Below are 14,931 nucleotides of genomic sequence, written 5' to 3' on the forward strand. Positions count from 1 at the left end.
AACAGGGATGAGGGAGCCTATATGCTCTCTCAAACCTGGAACAGCATTCTGGAGAGGTGAATGGACAGCGGAGGGCGTGGCTCACCTGTCAAATCTGACAGGTGAGCCGCGCCTTCGTCGATCGATCAGCTGATAAAGACGCGTCACCATCACATCTGTGACACTCTGATGAAGGCGGAAGAAACCGCCGAAACATGTCAGGTGAATAACCTAAACCATTTGTTTGATATAAAAGAAACCTGTGAAGTGACAACAAAATGCCCACTGTCCTTAGATAATTGGTAACAATCTACTGGAACTCCCATCTCGATTGCCACTCTGATCAACTTTGTGAAGAAATTGGACTTCATAAACCATTAAAGGACATTTTAATGTATTTCATAAACCATATAGTGATTAAAAGAACATTCTAAACTGAATCTATTTGAAGATTTTTATCAGATGCCAGTTTGTACAGTTTAAATGCCAGGCAGAATATTCTTTGAATTTTCCGTGAGTTATCCCAGGTAGTATTTATTTATTTCCTTTAAATTTGACCATTTCATTCAGGCTCAAAGCTGTAGTCTTAATAATGGTGAGACTTGAGCTGTATTGGTTTGCTATGACACTTTTGACATTTTCAAGCTCATGATCTCCTCTGAGTCATGCTGATCTTTTGTCAATAAGGAGCCAAACAAAAGACCTTGACTTTCAGTACCTCACAAGCAAAGAGCTAGATGATAGCATCATTGATTGTGTATGTGTGTGTTTTTCAAATACGTATGGAGTAAATATGCTTTCAACTGTCTGACCCATTAATGAATTAAAGTAGTGTTTTTTTAATAAGAGTAATAAGAAGAGGTCATTTGAAAAGCACCTTGTGCTGTTGTAGGTTTTTTTGTTCTGCTTATAGGTTACCAAAGTCATCTCATTATCAACATTTCAATAGACACTAAAGTGGACGGGACATTGGAATTTATATAATAGATCTATATATAAAAATGATGTCAGAATTAAAATTCATGCCACCAAAATAATCTTTCATGATATATAGGCTTTTAGAGGATGAGATTTATGACAAACCACTTTTGGAGCTTGCTTCTTATTTTTTGGGGGGGGGTGGGAAGGTTCATCTCAGCCTGTCTGTCACCGGTGGTAGCCAGGCAAGCATTGTTTCCTGGCTGGGTTTGTCACGTTCTGTTGTCACCAAGTGTCTGAAATGGTGATTACCGTATTTTCCGGACTATAAGACGCTCCAGAGTTCAAGTTGCACCAGCCATAAAATGGTGGCAAAAAAATAAATATAATTGCACCGGAGTACAAGTCGCATCTTTGGGGAAACTTTATTTGACAAAATCTATCACCAAGAACAGACATGAATAGGCAACAACAGGCTATATTAACGTTACATAAACACAAACGAGGAATTGAGATTGTGCCTAACGTAACATATTAACAGTTATTCAAATAATTATAACCTAAACAACACGTTTGGCAAACCATCCGTGTCACTCCAAATCATTAAAGCCATTGAAATCTTTGTCATTTGTGTCACTTGTAAACAGCGGCGCTGCTGACTCAGGAAGTGCATGCGGCGCTGACGTCGAACTCATCGTCAGTTGTGGTTCCAGTTATTCCACGAGCCTATATAACTATACAGTAATCCCTCGTTTATCATGGAAAATTGGTTTCAAGACCACCCGCGATAGGTGAAAATCCACGAAGTAGTCATCCTCCCATTTTTAACATACATACATTTTTTGTATATCAGTAAATGTATATTAAACCATGCAATACCATAACCATATGAATGTAGTTTACTATTGGGTGGTGTTTTTGAATGTGCTGGGGCCATGGACAGTGGGTTCGTGTGTTGGCACTGGATCGGTGGGGCATGGTTTCCATGAGGTTGACAATTGTCACACAAGGAAATCAAAATTGTTTCTCAGTCTAACTTAAGCCTTTGTGATTGTGTCCAGCCTCACACATTTGCTTCTCCAATATAACAGTCTTCCTCGCTACGTCCGGGTCAGTCTGCACGGAATTCACACAAAGTTTTTTTCTGTAGCTTTTCACTTCTGTGGCTATTGAGCCTTGTCTTGAAAAAGAGCAGGGAAGAAATTCATGACCTGAGGTTTGTATTGACAGTTAAAGCAAAAATATATGGTTGAATACTCTTTGAACAGTGGTCTATAACCTTCTTGAACTAGAGAGCTATTTCTTGGGTACTGATTAACACTAAGGGATGAGGAATAATAAATTCAAAAATTAATCCGAATCTCGATGCCACGTTTAATGTTGACTCGGATTTATGTATTTATTATTCCTCCCTTGGACGTTGAACGTGGCGTCTCGACTCGGATTTATGACGCATCCTGGGTCTGACTCTTTACGCGCTGCACCTGTTTGTCTGATACGGACAGAGTGACAGAGAGAGCACGTCATCAGTGACAGATCGACAGACCTTTCAACAATATTGCACGAATAACTCAGATTTGTTAGAATCAAGTGTTGTCCACTGACTGGGTGGATCCCATGGACATCTCATGTTGAATGACACTTTTAAAAACAGTCTTAAGACATTTCTTTTTAAAAGAGCGTTTCTGTAGCACTTTGAGATTTTTTGCAATGTAAAGTGCAATATAAATATAATTTATTATTATTATTATTATTATTTATGAGCAAGCAGACAGCGCCGGGTGGACGTGTGTGCCTGGCAGGCAGTAGTGGGGGTTTTTCATGGTATGGAGGCCGAGCGGTGCCCATCGCAATCAAATCTGTTTTATACGGCTCAGTGCTATCCACGCTCTGGGGAAATACAGAGCGCAGATGGCGACGACATCGAACGCCGATGCAGCATCTTGTGTGGTAGACTCAAACATGAACGAAACAGCAAAATTAATCAAATACAAGACAGGTAGATCTCTGAGTGTGTAAAAAGAAAATCACTGAGTGGCCGACCTGAACCAGGGAAGCAGGGCTGAACTTTTGAAGCATGCTTAGTGCACAAAATCCACAATCCTATCTCTCGTTCTGTTTTAAAATGCCATTCCTGGTTTTTGAAATTTGAGATTCCCACTTCTGCATTGTAGATCAAACAAACAGGCTATAATTTGAGAATAGACAAAAAATACATACTATGTCTCGATGGCTGATTGCTTTCCGCAATTCCAGACTGCGTTCTTCTGACAACTTCCTGTGATGCAGGTCATGTGCCTGTAAATTAAAGGTGACCTACTTTTTTATTTTATTATTAAATACTTTTTTGTGGACATGGGACGGATGGGATGCGTATGATGTAGTCAAGCACAAATATAGATTAATGTAAAGACGGACACACACAAAAAGCTCTCTTTTTTTGTGTGTTCTTTTCCTCCTGCACCCCTCGCAATCGGCTTAGGAACAGTCCATGAGCTAATAGTCAATGGCGATCAACTGGTTGGGCACTCCTGCGCTACGCCATGCTAATAGTCATTTTCCTGGTTATATTTGGACACAACAGGGCAGACCCATCCATGTATTTTCGGAACCGCTTTTCCTAATGAGGGTTGCACGTATGCTAGAGCCTGTCCCAGCTGACTACAGGCAGTTGCCGTCGGACACCCTGAACAGGTTGCCAGCCAATCTCAGAGCACACATTGACGGACAATCATTCACGCTGACATCCACACCAACGGGAAATTCGGAGTGCTCAATCGGCCTACCATTCAAGTCTTTGGAATCTGGGAGGAAATCGGACCACCAGGAGGAAACCCACGCAGGCACATGGAGAACATGCAAACTCCACACAAGAAGGCTGGAGCTGTAATCGAACCCACAATGTCTGCACTGTGAAGCGTATGTGCTAACCATTGTGAACAGGGCAGAGTTTGGTTCGCTTGCCAACTGTAAGTTGGATTCGTGTCTGGTGAGAGTTGGACTCTGCCAAGGCTGCCCTTTGGCACCAATTCTGTTCATAACATGGACAGGCAGTGTTGAGGAGGTCCGGTTTGGTGACCGCAGTATTGCATTTATTTGTAGTTTTATGTTTTATAGTATTGCCTTGATTTTCAGTGAAGTATTGTAATTCCCATTTGTCTTGAAAGCGACAGCCCTCAATGTCAACATTCCTCATTTTCTTTGCAGTCGCCAAGGCAGAAATGAAATGAGAGGAGAGGGGTGGTGCTGCCACATTGTGGTAATAGGAGGAATTACAGTTTCAAGTTTCATGATTTTTTTGATTCAGTTTGACAGTGCAGGCGGGCCATAAATAATACATTAAAAGGCCGAAGCTGCAGGCCATATGAAATCTGACCCGGGGCCAGATTTGGCCCGCGGGCTGGATTTTCGCCTTCCATGACAAGTCACGTTTCCAGCAACCATCACAATAACATATGAGACAAGACCTTGCTGAGCTCACTGTTAAATTGTACAACAAGATGGAATAGGCCAATCAGAGGAAGAATGCCAAAGATACCGAGGCGGTACGTTTTGTAGTTGGCTGCAGAAACGTTATTGTGGCTAAGAAGGAGCACACCGTGGAGTAGTGCTACTAGGACACAAGTAAGGGCCTAATCAGCTTTGGTTGGGTTGCCTAGGGGAGAGTGTATGATGTTTGCTTCAAACAATCCTGGGTTACATCACTGATATGTGTGAGTGCATCAGATGATGCTTCAAAAATGTTTATATCACTCTAAAGGGCCAATATAGTCATTTGGGAATAAAGCTTTCCACAACATTGTCCAATGTGTTGTGCTTTGGTTTTGTCTTTTTCATCATCTGATGCCTTCCATTAAAGCTTGGAACTGTCAGTTTTAATCATCTCCCAATTTCCCTTGACAGTGGAAACAGCTCTGACATTCACTATTCCCCCCCATGTCTGTACTCTGATGTTGAGCTGCAGTGTCAACCTTTATTAACTCCGTATTTGATCACAGTATCTTTTTCCTTTTTATATATATATATATATATATATATATATATATATATATATATATATATATATATATATATATATATATATATATATATATATATATATATATCTCATAACACCTTTTGAAATGTGTTTCATCTGCAAAACTGTGGGTCAGTTCTGAGGTGAACCCATACTATATAAAGCGGGGACGTGCGGTCAGTAGAGGCAAGGGAGGCCCCGTCCCTCCCCTGCCATCATGAAAAGGGGAAAAAACAAATTCAATTGTTTTTATTATAAAGTCATTTTCCTTTTAATTTCAGTAGTTGTGTATCATTTTGAACCAAAATCGCTGAATTTTTATAGTTATGTTAAAACCGAAGACGAGTCGCTCGGAGGAGCCAACTTCCTGCCTTGCCTCCTCTGAGGATTGCGTAATCACACGTCTGCCTATGCTGACAGGCTATGCAGTTAGACTGAACTGCTGTCTGTCTCTATGTCGCTGTTTAAGTCTTCAAACACTGTGGGCTATATTAACTAATTTCCGTAGTTAAGCTGATGTATATAATATCTAGTGTTTTTTGTCATCTGTCTCTAACGTTGTGTTTCTTCAGATCAGTGCTTCTCAATAATTTTTTGTCATGCCCCCCCAGGGAGAAGAAAACATTTCGTGCCCCCCCCCATTTTATTAACATTAAAGAAAACAAAATATAAATAAAAAAGAAATATCAACATACAATAAAGACTAACTATTAATAACATTGTTTTTTAGTCTGTAACAGAACAGATTCAATGTGCATCACTTTGCCTGAAATTAAAAATAAATTATAATCATTTAAACTATAGACATTCCTGACCAACTGCCATTTTATGCTGGAAAAAATACAATAAAATAATAATAAACATACATAATATTAAATAACAGCAATAAATATTATTCAATTCAAAGTAATCAGCAACACTAACTCAGGAGCACAATATATAAAACATTTTAACCTACAAAACAATAAGGAATAAAACAATTTGTGCTCAAAATGAGGCAGCATGAAGGAAATGAAATTTGGTACGCTGATGCTTCCAGTGCTGGCCGATTGACTGAAGTAGCATTCACAAAGTGGGATGATTGTTGGCAATATTCAACCCATTTTCGCTGAAAAACGTCAAGCATCTTATCAGCGTGATTGGGGTGCAATGACTTTATAATTGCCGCCTTAATTTATTTGGCTTCATACTGTCCACTGCCAACATCGTAAGCCACAATAAACACACCGGTCTTTCCTCGTCTCCCATCGTAGTCGCACTGAAGCCGAGCGCTACGCACGCATGTCTTAGCTTTCGTGTAACTCTCAAATCTCTTATCTCCGTCTCTCTTCGCCGTTCTTTTCAACCCTGTTCAATATTTTTCCATGGTGTCCCACTGCACTTTTTATCGCCTGCTCTGTGCTGTGTGTGTGTATGTTCCGTGCACTCTACACTGTAGAGCGACTACTCCTTGCGCACACTCTTCCACTGATACCACCACTCCCACCGACTGCAGTGGATGTCTAATTACCCTTTAATCTAGTACAGCCAAAAGAAAAGCATGTTCTCTCATGTCACAAGTGCCCCCCTTGGGGGCGCGCCCCACTATTTGAGAAGCACTGCTTTAGATGAACAAAACGGCTTTGAAAAGAGACCTTACGGAGGCAATGAAAAAAAGGTTCTCCAGCCTTATCAAAGTCAAAGTCAGCTTTATTGTCAATTTCTCCACATGCCAAAGACACACAAAGAAACAGAAATTTCGTTCCCCGCTATCCCACGGTGACAAAACATGGCCCACAATAGACAATCAAGTAAACAGCGTGCTGAATAAATAATGAATAAATAACACAACAAATAAATAAGAGGAGCAAAAAGGAGGAAGTGAGCGTACAGCAGACATTCCAGAAAATAGCGCAACAGTGCCGCACGCTACGCAGGGGTAGCGAGTTCAGGGTCCTAACAGCCTGGAGAATGAAGCTGTTGCCGAGTCTGGTGGTGCGGGAGCGCAGGCTCCTGTACCTCTTCCCAGAGGGCAGAAGGTTAAACAAAGAGTGAGCTGGGTGACTCACATCACTCACAATTGCGGTTGCCTTGCGGGTGAGATGGGAGGTGTAAATGTCCTTCAGGGAGGGGAGCGAAGCACCAGTATTCTTACCAGCCGTATTCACTATGCGCTGCAGGGCCTTCAAGTTCTGTTCAGTGCAGCTACCACCCCAGACAGCGATGCAACTGGTGAGGACACTCTCAATGGTGGCACGGTAGAATGTAGACAGGACTGCCTGAGGAGCACATGCATGCCTGAGCTTCCGCAGGAAGTACAGGCGGCGCTGAGCTTTCTTTGCCAGTGACGCGGTGTTTGAGGACCAGGAGAGGTCCTCACTGATGTGCACCCCCAAGAACTTGGTGCAGCTCACCCTCTCCACCACAGCACCGTCGATGATCAGCGGCAGGTGTTTTGTGTCGGATAAATTTTACGGGGGGGGTGACGTCCATTCATTTTGGAGAAATAATGAAACTAATAACCAAAGCCTTCTGAGACAGCCACTTTTAATGGGGACGCTCCCTCCCCTTCCTTCATGTCTTAGTAGAAGTCACTCAAGGGTTGGAAATTATTGCACGGACATCGCTTATATTATTAAAATAACAGGGATCAACCAGCCTCAAAATATATGTGGACATCTCTACTTAGGCCCACTTCAAGATCTGAAAACCTCATAAAAGGATTTGGCTTTCCATGGCTGACATAAAAGAGCAAGAAATGAGCAGCCTCCCTGCAGCTAAAGTTCTCTTTCTGTCATGTCTGTCTCTTTTCTTTCATACGTCACTAAGATAGGCAAACACAATGCTGTTCCGAGAAGCTTTTTGGAAGTTGAATTGTTCATGAATGTTTGTATAGTCAACTGAAATCAGTAAGGGTTCATTTGACTTGTATTTCCCTTGAAGCTCCTTGGCTGCTGATTGACAGTGGGTGTCTGCAACGTAAAGCCCCCGTAGCAGGCTAGTAAGAAGCTGAACTCATTCTGCTAATCTTGTCTTTCATAACCTTCACAGGTTGAAAAGTGAGCAAGAATAGCAATGTGCATATGAATTTTGGTGACACTGGGTGACAACATAACGCGACAAACCAAGCCAGGAAACAATATGCTTTGGAACGCTGTTGTTTACTTGTTTACTTGTTTACTTGATTGTCTATTGTGGGCCATGTCTTGTCACCGTGGGATAGGGGGGAACAAAATTTCGGTTTCTTTGTGTGTCTTTGGCATGTGGAGAAATTGGCAATAAAGCTGACTTTGACTTTGACTTTGATGAGATTAGATGGGAAAAAAAACAGGAACCCAAAAGTGGCTGGGCCAGTTTGCCATAAATCTCGTCTCCAAAAAGCCCCCAAATCACTAGAGATTCTTTTAGTTGTGCGAAATTTAAAATTCAATTTTTACATATAGACCTGAATGCCAATGTTCAGTCCAGTTTAGTGTTCCTTTAACTTCTGAAGAGTTTTCACCTCACCCCCAACAATAACTTCAACACAATTCAATCCTTATTTGTAAAATAGTCCATTTTAAATTGCATTGCAGTGCAGTTGCCACCTTGACAGACGTATCTTAATACATATAGTATTAACTGTAATATTTGTTTCACCTTTGTAGAAACTTGAAAATGGATTGTATGCAATACAATAATATCAATTCAAATCTTCCTCTGTGCCCCACTTTTGACATCAACACAAACTTTTAAAGTATACAGCCAACTCATAAAAATGGTAAATGGTACCATTTAAGTGTGCTTATCCGATGGGGGAAAATCCTCTCTACGCAACACAAACTCCTAGCTGAATAAAATGATTTATACATAACAAGTCCTTGCCATAATGATAACCAGACATGCTTCACTTTGAAAAAAATATTCATGTGCGGTCTTGAATACACAAAAACACCAAAGTAATTGTTCATCTCTCCAGAGTGGAGTCACAGAAAGGCTAGTAGAGAGGAAGTTAAAGTGATGTAATATTCTAAACACGTATTTTGCCTTTGGCCTGTGACTACCTCTACTTCCTTCCTCATTTGCCCCGTTTGTATTAACAAAACTTCACTTTCAACTATTTTTTACCCTTGAAAGAAAGCAAAAATTGTAATCATTAGATTGGTAGTGTTTTACTTTTCATTGTCTTGAATAATTAAAATAAACAAAATCAGTGTCATGTGAAAACAGAATTTGGATCCAGAATGAGAAGGACATGATGATGGAAAAACTGAGTTAATCTATTAAAAAATACAAAGTAACAAAAGTTGCTGATGGTGTAGGGTAGGGGTACACTCGCCTGACTTGTAGGTGGGCAGCGTGGGATCGATTCCCGCTCAGTGACTGTGTAGGCATGTGGGTGTGGCTGGTTGTTGGACTCTGTGTGCCCTGCGACTGGCTGGTGGCCAATCCAGGGTGTCGTCTGCCTTTCGCCCGATGTCAGCTGGCATACGCTCCTGCACTCTCCGTGAGCCTTAACAGGATAAGTGCTGTCAAAAATGAATGGATGGACAAAGTAACAGAGAGTAGGTCTCTGTGCAGAACCCCCAAAAAAGTAACAACAGACAACAGGGCTGGAATCAGAAGGTAGGAAATTTGATATTCACGCTACTGAGCAAAAAGTGTTTAAAACAAAAATGCTCAGGATATTTTACCAGTCTATCAATGCCTGCATAGTGTAATAAGACACAATTTTTAACAACTCTGATAGCTACAAATAGCCACCTGTCATTTCTAAATGCAGCCATTATCTGCTAAAGCAACAGGAGTTAGGAGTGAGGGGTGGAGGAGTATTGGGGGTGGAGGAATGATTTGATGGGGGGGCGGGGAGGGGGGTGAACAAAGCGGGGCTGGTGGTAGCTCAGGTATAAAAGCCCAACTAGAATTCATTGACCATTATTTGGGGGGAAGCTTACATTCAGTAGCCCAAATCAAGTTTGTACATTATACCAGGTAGTGTAAATAACTCGCTGCACACGGTCTTTTACTTTACAACGTTCTGTGCAAGAAGCAAAGATGCTGAAGATATACACAACTCGAGGCACTGGAAAAGACCCTGAGCGAGGTTGGCCCTTGTGAAGAAATCAACCTCCAGCTGAGTTGAGTTTCTCATATGTCTTCGGGTAAGCTTTCCTAAAGATCCTATTTTAGCAGCTGACAGGTACCGTATGGCCAAGCAGAACGCGGCTTCAGCAGTTGTTGAAGCAAAAACCCAGGCCTGGAAAGAGTTTGGCGAGGCCATGAAAAATGACTTCCAGACCGCTTTGAGGAAATTCTGGTCCACCATTGACTCAGGAGGGGGGAGCTGTGAAACAGTTAATACTGTGTATAGAGAAGACAGGTTGCGGCGGACCTTGACTCGGGACATTGTGAGTCAGTGAAAGAACACAAGGATCTCCTCCTGAATTTCCTCTAATTATGAGTACACTTTATTGAGTTACTGAGAAAATACTTTATACTTTATCTGTCCATCCACTTTCCACATTGCTTGTCCTCAAGATAATCACAGATGAGCTATTGCCTATCTCAGATGGAAAAAAATGTGAATCATTGCCATTCAGTCTCAGGGCACATTCCATTTTAACCATTTACACACATCCTTACAGTACGGGCAATTTATTACTTAGTAAACCTAATATGCCTATTTTTTAAGAGGGATGCAAGCACAGGGATTTGGGAGTTCACATGAGCTCTTTGTTCAATTGCCTGATAATATTTTTGAGATACAATGAATAAGTTTGATGAGGTTTATTAAAAACACTTCAATTAAAATATTAATTAGGATGAACCCATTTACCCAGTCATCTGTGACAGGAAACTTTGTCAGACCTCAATTTTCTGGAGCACTCTGTGTATACTTTGTCACTTTTTTTTTAGGTGATAGCCTGTCTGTATTTTCTATCTCTTGCTTGCCTTTCTAAAGTTGAAAACTCCAAAGGATTTACGGGTGGTGTAAGAAATTATACTGATTTAGGTGTACAGTGTTTCACTTGATTACCACGTTGGTTACATTCCAAAAAATGCCCAGAATAAGTGAAATCTGTAGTGAAAAGTAAAGGTTGACTTTTTTATTTTATTTTAATTTTTCAATTTTTATGGGGTTTTTTCATTTACACCTCTATTACGCTGTTAGAAGCCCTCTCCAGCTCTCAAACTTTTTTTTTTTTAATTTAGATTTTTTTTCATTTACACCTCTATTACGCCGCCCCCCCCCCAATCAAACAGTTCACTCCCTTCTAAATACTTGTTACACTTGACAAAACTTTTAAAAATGTAACTTTTAAAATGAAGAATAAATTTTGAGCTACAGGCTGAGATAGGAGCATGCTCTGCCACAACAACATACAACTGAACATTGGTTAAAAAAAAAAAAAAAAAACCTGATTTTTATCTCGAAATTGCTTACCTTGCCTAGAATCTCAGGATGCATTTCAGCCAAAGATACAATCTCGGTGGATTAATGGGATCACTCTCTAAAATGGAACACAGAATGTCAGTCATGATATAATGATTGTAAGGAGGAATGTAATTCCCATTCAAATTCCAAGGAGCAATCACTCATTTGATAATTCTAATTGCATGAAGCCTACTTGGTTTGTCATGGTCCTGTGTTCCGTTACTTGGTTTGTCATGGTCCTGTGTTCCGTTACTGACTGTCATGTATTTTTCCAGTCCCTGAGACTCGTTGCTGGGCAGCACTTCCAGCACATCTATTTGGCATCCTTATCAGCTGACTATTTAAGTGCTGGGTTGATGAAAGCTGGTTACTGTATAAACACAATATTTCTTGTCAAGTCAATGGCATATTGGTGTACATTTGCCGATGATAGGGCATGGTAGCAAAAGATATCAAGCTAGAATTTTTGCTTCAACCTTCGACTGAATAAATACACGAAAAAATGCTCCAGTTTGTACACAATTAAAAATAAACAGCTCCATTGACCTAAAATTGACAAACAATCTTTGATCTCCACCAGCAGCGAGTGACTGGCACGGTATGTGTTTTCTACACGACTGAATTTTATTTCATGTGTTGTCAGTACACATGTAATCCTGGAAAGCTCAGCGCTGACATAAGATGATCCAATCCACAATGCACAATGTCATTTAAATCAGTGCTCGCCACGAACACTAACTAACATGATTGAGAGTTAAACCCCTCACCCCCTCTCTCGCTCTCTCTATCTCTCTCTCTCTCTCACTCTTACTCTCTCACTCTTACTCTCTCACACTCTTACTCTCTGACTCTTACTCTCTGACTCTTACTCTCTCACTCTCTCTCACGCTCTCTCTCACACTCTCACTCTTTTGTCTCTGGGTCTCTCTGTCTCTGTCCGAACTGTTGGTTATGGAACATTTGTAATGACCACCAAAGTCCAGTGACATAATAAGCATAGCGAGCCAGCCGATGATGAAGAAAATGAGGATGTACACATCTTTGACATCCTCCGTGTTCAACACGTCAAGGCATATGACGCACGATTTATTACATCCACACACCATATCCTATCGGATTGGTTTGTTTTGTACCATAGCAGTGACCACAAATTAATCATGAAGCGATTGAATGAGTTAACCTCAAAATCTAATGATGGTGTGCTATAATTTTGGTAATTATTCCCATAGGGACACTGTTGAAAGACTGCAAATATGCATAGTTTAAATGGCAATGAAGGTTTTTGACAGCAGGAGGGATTGTGTGCATATGAAGCTGCAGGAGGTAAACCGTATGGGCTGAAATTTTTGCCACCGGAAACGTGCGTTACAAATGTGCGAAAAATCCATAAGTGCGACAGTGCGTATTCTGTCATTGACTTGTGACACTTTATTCGATCTGAGTTGTCAAACATGGCGGCAACAGTTGTTTTGCTTAAAATTTTTATAAAAATCAATAAAGCAGTTGTAAAGACTTGACTATTATAGAGCTTATTATAGAGCAAACATTTGTTTTTTCTAGTCGACTTTTTGAGTATCATTTTACCGTTTTTAACAACCATACAAGTGTAAAAATTAGGTAACCAGTGTACTATGTCTCATCATACATGCAAAACTCTTTCACCACATGAGGGCGGATTTCCTCATGAGGTATCAGTATACCTGAGGTTTGACATCCAGCAAGGCAACAATGAACACATCCAGTATCTGCATTGTTTTGTGTGTTCTACAGTTGATTAATTTTGTTATTAATCTTAAATGGTCAGAAATTCATTCATGTGCAGAATTTGTTTCATCATTGTGTCAGTCTGTGTCATTCATCCTTTTACTTCATACATTGTAGAAAGCACACACAGTGACACACTCTCAGTGGGAGACAGTGTTGTGAAGCCAGATGCTGCTGTAATGGTTGACAAGCACATTTCAACCCCCGAGACACATTTGGATTTATGCAAATAAACACACCTACCTACCTTAACAAAGACAGTTGGTTGGACAGTGATGGTGAAATAATAGCACAGAGGATATGGGGATTGAAAGCTGTGAAACACAAAGTTGGCAGCTGTCTGATACACATTCGAATCTTGCCCATCCCAAAGGAAAGTGCATTCTCTGCACCATTTCTCAAACCTCCTGAAGGAATAGTGTCATTTTCCACTACTTCATAAACAGGGGCCAGGAGGATGAGCTGCAATGCCACATATTATATAGAAGTCTCGTGACAGCAGAATGGGTTTGGCTCTTGCAATAACATTTGCTGAGACCCACTTGACCACAGCAGTGAAAAAAAGTCACAGGCAAAGTCGTTTTCATTCAAATGTGTAGAGGTTTATATTATGGCTCCCTATTGCTGATTGCCTACTGTGATCACTGACATTTTGTACATTGAACATTTATGTCCTGATTTACTAAGATCCCAAATAGTAGCTGCAGGCGTGAGCAATTACACACTGCTCTCACCATCCCGGTGCACACAGTGAGTCTGACCACATTTCTACACTCATACCTTCATTTCCACCCAATTCAATCGACCAACAGGGCACCTCACCATTGCAACTTCAGTAGTGCGAACGAGGGTGCACACTCGGGGCCGAATCCCAAAAAAAATAACCACGGCGACTGATAGCACCTTTATTTGCTCTTCATCAGCACCCTCAATTTGCTCCATCTTACAGAGGTACTGCAGTCTGTGCCCCCTCAAGCACGCACTGGAGCAAGCGCAAGTGTTTCCACTTGAGACATCTGATGACAGGGAGTTGGAAAGGTAAAGTAACTAGCCATCCATCCATTTTCTGAACCTCTTCTCCTCACGAGGGCTGCGAGCGTGCTTATCCCAGCTGAATTCAGACACCAGGCAACCTGAACTGGTTGCCAGCCATTCGCACTTACACCTATGGGCAATTGAGAGTAGTCAATCAGCTTACCATGCATGTCTTTGGACCCAATGCAGGCATGGGAAGAACATGCAAATTCCACAGTCTGGAGTTGGAATCAAACCCACAACCTCTGCCCTGGGATGCCAGTCGACCAATCAATTGAATGTAGAATATTTGGAAATTGTATTCTATTTTTATCGAAAGTTATCACTATAAATTAACTTCATTGGAATTGGGGTTGTAAATAAATACATTGAAAAGTGCTTTATAATGCAGTCACTTTAATCTTGTATGTACAGTACTTTTTGGGTTTTGTTTGTTTTGTTTTTAAATGATGTAAGTTTACTAGTTGTGTTTGTGATAAAACAGAGGACACAATAAACATTTCCTCCTTCAATTTTCTGAAGACTGAGTGTTGAATCATACATATCAAGTGCTGAATTATATAAAGAAAACTCCAGTGGTTGTTTTGATCCAAGGATAGAAAAATACTCATTACAAGTCAAATGTGCACCCCCATCTCCTTTGTCGCATTGTGAAAATTGCTGAGCTCTCCGGTTGGTGATAACATCTAATTTGATCTACAGCAAACACGGGGCTTGTTGTTTGTTGATGTTTTTGTCTTCTTTGTTATTCATTCAAACATCAACACTGACATGTCTTTTGGAGTAGGAGCAAGTGAGGCAGATGGAATCAGTTTCTGTAACG

The sequence above is a fragment of the Syngnathus scovelli genome, chromosome 1, assembly GCF_024217435.2.
Source record: "Syngnathus scovelli strain Florida chromosome 1, RoL_Ssco_1.2, whole genome shotgun sequence".
Classification (NCBI taxonomy): domain Eukaryota; kingdom Metazoa; phylum Chordata; class Actinopteri; order Syngnathiformes; family Syngnathidae; genus Syngnathus; species Syngnathus scovelli.